Here is a 7,643-nt window from a genome sequence, read left to right as displayed (position 1 = left end):
CCTTGCCTTTACTTGCCCATGTAGCACTCGTGAGCCAAGGCCCAGAAAGAAAACCATGATAGCAGACACATATTCAGTGATGAAAATTAATGAATCATAAATCAATCATCCAGATAATCAACAAGCCATAGACATCAGATTAACCACAATAAACATATACATATTCAAAAGTTTATCTCAATCATCATGCAATACTCAGGGTTGACGCCCTTAGGCCGCGCCCTCTGTTTAATCCACTGACTCTGGCTCGCTTAGGCTGAGTCCAGTGTTTATCTAGCTGACCCTGGTTCATAGTGGCCGACCCCGTCCTGTGCACAAATTACAAGCCCCGCCTCTCTTAGGCAGTTTATTTCATGCTCACATGGCATTATAACAGTCATACAACATATGTATTCAAATACAGGGAATCTTAGTCCCTAACACAGCCACACCAGGGTGTAGTTTTCTTCCCTTTAATTCTGAACGGAGATAATGGAATGGTCCCAAGCACAATCCTTAGTCCCAAGCCTTGGAAAAAAACCTACTCACAGTATCCAATGGGAAATTGTTAACTTCCAATCTAAATAAATACTTAGGAGACAGAAACTAGCCTCCAAGAGCTAAGTTTCTACTAAGCCGGGTAGTAGAAATTGTCCTGGACGCCTAGGTTCGAACTCTCGAGCCTTACCAATTCTAGAAACAATTCTAAGTCTAAAATCCCTAGGGGGGTCGCAAGTTGGCTTAGTGGGTCGCGGCGTTCCCCCAAGTCAGAGACCAAGACCCAAGCCAAAAGGGGAGGCAGGTCGTGACTTGGCTTAGTGGGTCGCGAATTGCCCCAAGTTAGAGACCAAGACCCAAGCCAAAATGGGAGGTGGGTCGCGACTTGGCTTAGTGAATTGCGGCATGCCCCATCTCAAAGAGCATCCCCAGAGCCAAAAGGACACATGCGCCGCGGCGCCCGAGGGTTGGGTCGCGGCGCGCCTCCTTCGAACCTAGAAAATTTGGGTTTTCTCCTCCTTCTTCCCAGCCAAGAACCTCTAGAATTCAAGCCAAACATACCTCCCATTTCCAACTAAAACACAAGAGCGAGTCCAGGACTCTGATCCCTAAATTCCAAGCATGTTATAACACAGAAACTTTATCAAAAACACCAGCAATTCACCAAGAAATCTTACTCAACACTCTAAAATCCATATTCCAACTCAGCAACAATTTCATCACCCAAATACCCAGAATTATACATGTTCAAAGCTTTACAACTACTCAGCTTAAATTCCACCCTATCAAGCTAAACTCTTCAACAAATTGAAAGACTAAAACTTACCTCAACAGTGGTTGAATCCTCCCAAGTTCCAGCTTTAATTCCTAGCTTAATCACCTCTAATTTCCTTCAAAGAATTCCCAGCCCAAGCCTAAGCTTACTGCCATTTTCTTCCTTGACTTCAAAGCACACCAAGTGAGTGAGAGAGATGGGAGAAAACATGAGTGAGATGAGAGAGAGAGTTTTCCTTCACTTTCTACCTCTTTCTGCCTTAGTCTCAAATGATTTCTGAGTATACCCCTTAATTTCTAGGAAAAAGACCACTATGCCCCTCCTAATCATACTAATCCTTTAAATATTCTAAGGGTAAAATAGTCATTTCCCCCAGTTCTCGCTAATTCCTCAAATGTTCCTAATATTTACCCACTAATCACGTCATCCAATTAATTACCAATTATTTATTCAACGTCCAATAATTTCCAAATTATTCTCTAAATTCCCAGAAATACCCCTGGGCCCCTACCGAGTTGGGTATTGAACCCCACTGTGACTATTTCACCAATTCGCTCACTAGGACTGTATCGTGCCATATGTTGCAAATATATCCACATAATAATGTGGTCTCAAAAATTTATCATATATCATCGCACTTATGCCCTCAACGGGCCAAAATTACAAATATGCCCTTATAAGCTACAAAGGGTTTACATGCATGTCACATAGTAATATAATCATATTATTCATGCATGCCACATAATCATGCATTAAACCATTAAATCATACTTATACCATTTATGCCCTCCCGACACGCTAATCAAGGCCCTTAAGCCTTATTAGCAATTTTGGGTCGTTACAACTATCCCCTCCTACTGAGAATTTCGTCCTCGAAATTTACCTGAATAACTCGAGATACTGATCCTGCATCGCTGACTCAAGCTCCCAAATCGCTTCCTCGACCTCGTTATTCCTCCATAACACTTTAACTAGAGGAATCATCTTGTTTCATAGAACCTTGTCTTTCTTGTCTAAGACCTGAACCAGTCGCTCCTCATAAGACAAATCTGTCTGTAATTCCACGTCCTCATACTTCAATACATGAGTTGTAATTGAGATGTACTTCCGAAGCATAGAAATGTGGAATATGTCATGAACTCTTGACAACGACGGTGGCAGTGTCAATCTGTAGGCTACCTGCCTGATCCTCTCTAGGATCTCGAAAGGTCCAATGAATCTAGGGCTTAGCTTGCCCTTTTCCCCAAACCTTCTCACCCCTTGCAGTGGTGAGACTCACAGAAACATGTGGTCCCCCACCTGAAACTCCACATCCTTATGCTTAGGATCATCGTAGCTTTTCTATTTGCTCTACGAAGCAAGCATTCGAGCTCGGATCTTCTCGATAGCCTCATTAGTCTTCTGAACCATATCTGGTCCCAAATAATTCCTCTCACCCATTTCATCCCAATGGATGGGTGCTCTACTGTAATGACCCACTAATCTAGACTTTTTGGACCATTAACGAAACTATACATAAACTTACATTTTTACGAAAATACCATAATTTTATTGAGTAACTTGTAAAATAAGAGTTACTTACAAATAAATACTAAGAAGGATATGGGATCCCATTGTCTTTAAAAACAAAACATGATTTAAATGAAAAGAATTACATAAGAAATGCGGAAAATGCATATAAAACCATAAAAGATAAAATGAGACTACATCCTCGAATCGAATAACGCTCGGCCCCTTGACTCCATTCACCATCGATACACATCCTCTAAGCGTCACGAATCTTACCGCCTCTAAAGCTATTTTCCTGCACATAAAACAAAAAGGAATGAGCCTAATGCCCAGCAAGGAAAATCTAACACATAGTCATACACATAATTTCATAATAAACGTAAGGCATATCATAACACTTAATACATACACTTATTATAATGGCCATTATTACTTGGGGTCCCATAGACTAAACAAGCTTATGCCCATGAGATTAGTGGGGTCCTACTAGCTAAGTAGGCATATGCCCATAATCTTTTTGGGGTCTTGTTAGTCAAATAGGGCATAAGCCCAAGCCTACAAACATACACATACATAACATATTCATAACATATCATATTTCATAACATAACACATAAGAAATACACATATAGATTCTATCCTATTTTCCTTACCAAAGTTACCGGGATATGATGGACTGAGTTGGGACTTTTGGAACACTCCTAAAACCATATGAGAAAGAGTGAGTCTTATGAAGAAGAAGAAATGAAAATGAATTGGAAGACTAAACCATCGAGAAATATGCTTACCACAACTTATGTGCTTAAGAACTTGGATTCCCTAACAAAAATAAGAATGAGGTTAGGGGACTGAGTAGAAGGCTTTGAGAAAGAAAATAACATGAAACAAATGAAATAGAGTTTCGGGTTTACCTCAAAGACTTGCAAGACCAATCTAAGCACAACCGAAATACTAAAGAACCTTACTTCCCAAAGTGTTTGATAAGCTAAAGATGATTAATCTTATGAATTTCCCACCCAAGTGTTTAACTCTCACACTCTCCTAGCACTTGCAGCTTCTGAACTTAGAGCAAAAGGTGAATAATGGCTGGGTACTAGGTCCTATTTATAGAGTTTGGGAATGAAAGTATCTTGATTTTACTTGAATAAAAATAATGGCTTTTTAGGTGAAAATTATTTGAATAATCGTTCAGCAGAGGCTGAAGACTCGTTCAAAAGATGCTGGACTTATGAAGGAGTTTGAATGGCTGAAAGGAAAAGAATTCAAAAATGTTTGAATTTATGCTGGAGGAGGCGATATATCGCCTGGACCATTGTTCCCGAGGCGACCGTGCATCGATTCGTGTTTTCCGTATCTACGTGCTGCGATATATCGCCCCCTATAGCTGCGATATATCGACACACGCTGAATATTTAAACACGAAATTACACATTTTTAGCTAAGTTTGAATGGAGTAAACAGCCTTGACTAAGCCCTCAACGTATTCAAAGCTGCTGACTGACCCTATAACATTCAAACTTTACTCCTTATTAAATTTAATCCTCAAAAATACTTAATCCTTAATCACCATTCATAACATGTGCTTAAAATCCTATTGGTTGATATCTAAACCTTATAGTACAATAAATATAATCCTTAATATCAGTCATATTAATCAACCTTAGGTTAAAATTAATATTCTTAAACTATAGGTTAAACTTAGAAAATCTATAAGTACTACTATGAGTGTCCAAATAATTCCCGGTCCGAACTAAAAATCCACAGTTACAAAGATAATACTAAACATACTATAATACTACTAAACAATTAGCTAAGTAAAGTTCTTGGACTCTACATCTACACCTCCTCCCATATAACATCTCGTATGGAGCTACCCGAATCGTTGATTGATAACTGTTGTTATACGAAAACTTAATCAATGGGAGATACTTACTCCAAGATCCCTTGAAGTCTATCACAAACGCTCTGAGCATGTCTTCCAATACCTGAATTGTCCTCTCAAACTGTCCATCAGTCTGAGGACGAAAGTCCGTACTAAACTTCAACTAAGTCCCCATAGCCTTCTGTAATCCACCTCAAAACTTGGAGGTAAAGATAGGATCCCGGTCTGATTCTATAGACTTGGGAACCCCATGGAGACGTACAATCTCTGTCATATACAGCTCAACATACTGATCCACAGTATAAGTCGACTTCACTGGCAAAAAGTGAACTGACTTGGTGTATCTGGCTACTATCACCCATACTGAGTCCTGCAGCCCCACTGTCCTGGGTAAACCTCCCACAAAATCCATCGTAATGTCCTCCCATTTCCACTCAGGAATACCTAAAGGTTGTAGCAATCTCACTAGCCATTGATGCTCAGCCTTCACCTGTTGACAAGTTAAACACTTGGCCATGTACTCTGCTACATCCTTCTTCAACCCAGGCCACCAATACAACATCCGTAGATCCTGATACATCTTTGTGGTACCTAGATGGAGTGAGTATGGCGTAGTATGGGATTCATCCAATATCTCATGTCTAATCCCCATATCAGTCGGAAGACAGATTCAATCCTTATATCGTAATAATCCAGTCTCTGAAATCTTCCACTACATTGGCTTTCCCTAGGTGGTAAAGGATATCACAATCATAGTCCTTCACCAACTCTAGCCAGTGCCTTTGCCTCATGTTCAGATCCTTCTGGGTGAAGAAATACTTCAAAATCTTGTGATCGGTGTATATCTCACACTTATCTCCATACAGATAATGTCGCCACACTTTCACTGTGAATACCACCACTGCCAACTCTAGATCATGGGTAGGGTACCACTGCTCATACTCCTTCAATCGTCGTGATGCATAAGCGATAACCTTCTCATTCTGCATCAACACGAATCCCAAACCCAACATCGATGTGTCACAATATACCACAAACTTTCCTCCGTCCGAAGGAAGACTCAACATAGATGTCGTAATAAGCTGTCACTTCAATTCCTGGAAGCTATTCTCACACTTGTATGACCAGACAAACTTCAGATTCTTCTGTGTCAATTTTTTCATTGGTTCAGAAATCTTCGAGAACCTTTCTACAAACCGTCTGTAGTAACCCGCTAATCCGAGGAAGCTCCTAACCTCTGAGGCGTTCCTTGGCCTTAGCCAATCTCTCACTGCCTCCACCTTTGATGGATCCACCTTAATCCCATCCTCACCAACAATATTTCCAAGGAATGTCACTTCTTGTAGTATCTGAGGTCACCTTTCTCTTAGACCTCTTTATTTTTGTGACTACAGGTTGTCTTACTTTTATAGAATAGATTTAGCTTGAGTTGTGGTGATAGAATAAGGTTTAATTTAAAAAAAAATATTTAGTAGTTATGATTATTATAGCATAGTATAGTTTTATGATATTAGTAGCCTTGTTTGTGGAAAAAGGGGGTGATTGCATAAGAATAGCGTAATTATGGTATTATTAAAAAGTGTTATGGATCAAGTCTACATAAAGCCCTAAAGCCCGATAAGATTTTGGGCTTAGTAAATTCGTAATTAGCCTAGGGAATTAGAGTTTGTTATTTTATGGTTAGTCAAGATATTTGTGGATTAGGTTGTTATTTAGATAATTAAATAGAGTTTTCGAAACTTTAGGGTACTGTAACTTCCGACCTATTTTTGACCCAGTTATATTATTATTTTGGAAAAATAGTATTTCTAGAAAGTTGTAGATAATTGAATTATCTTTCTAATGGTATAAATATTGTCTACATTGGACTCATACAGCTCCAGTTATATTGATTTTACTACAAGTGAGTTTAGAGTTACGAGATTTAGGAAGTTAGAGGTTGGGATATTTTTTTTCCTAAGTAGTTTGATGTTAGACTATTCCTCAATTATTTAATAAAAATATTAATAAGATAATGTAGAGATATGTTCTATAGAAGTTAGGTACCTATTTTATTTAAATTTAAATTTGGATTATAGTTCGAATTGAATTAGGAATTTTCTTTTGAGAGCCTATAAATAGAGCTTATTCCTTCTCATTTTTTTTCATTCACTATTTCTCCTCTTGAGACCCTCATGATCTCTCTCCCTGACTAAGGTTATCTTTCTTATTGTCAAAACCCTACAAGGAAGCATTTAAGGATTTAGGGTTTTCTTCAAGATCAAGGTTGATGTATAAGTTAAGTTTTGATTGTGTTTGAGTTTTAGATTTATTAGTTTATGTTTTAATAATAGTATCATGGTTATGAAATAGGGTTTTAAGAGGGATTAACATATAAAAGACTCAAGTATAGTTTCTGTGCACCACACTCAAGGTAAGGAAAATTAGGTAGTGTATGGCTAACATTTTAGGTACATGGAAACGGTAAGGGTGAAGCACTAGCACTATGTTTTAGGCCATGGAGGCATTGCGGTATAATGGAATGTGGAGATGTCCAACCATTATTGTAGTAACTGAGGTTACCTTTCTCTTAGACCTCTTTATTTATGTGATTATATGTTGTCTTTATTTTATAAAATAGATTTAACTTGAGTTGTGGTGATAGAATAAGATTTATTTTTTTTAAAAATATTTAGTGGCTATAAATATTATAGCATAATATAGATTTATGGTATTTCTAGCCTTGTTTGTGGGAAAATGGGTGATTGTGTAGGAATAAATTAATTATGGTATTATTAAGAATTATTATGGATCGAGTCTACATAAAGCCCTAAAGCCCAATAAGATTTTGGGCTTAGTCAATTCAAAATCAGGCTAGAGAATTAAAGTTTGTTATTTTATGGATAGTTAAGATATTTGTGGATTAAGTTTTTATTTAGATAATTAAATAAATTTTTTGTTGCTTTAGGGTATCGTAACTTCCGACCCATTTTTGACCCATTTATATAATAATTTTGGTAA

Source organism: Humulus lupulus, chromosome 9 (genome assembly GCF_963169125.1).
Source record: "Humulus lupulus chromosome 9, drHumLupu1.1, whole genome shotgun sequence".
Lineage (NCBI taxonomy): Eukaryota > Viridiplantae > Streptophyta > Magnoliopsida > Rosales > Cannabaceae > Humulus > Humulus lupulus.
The sequence above is the reverse complement of the archived record's forward strand: the minus strand, read 5'-3'. Positions refer to the sequence as shown.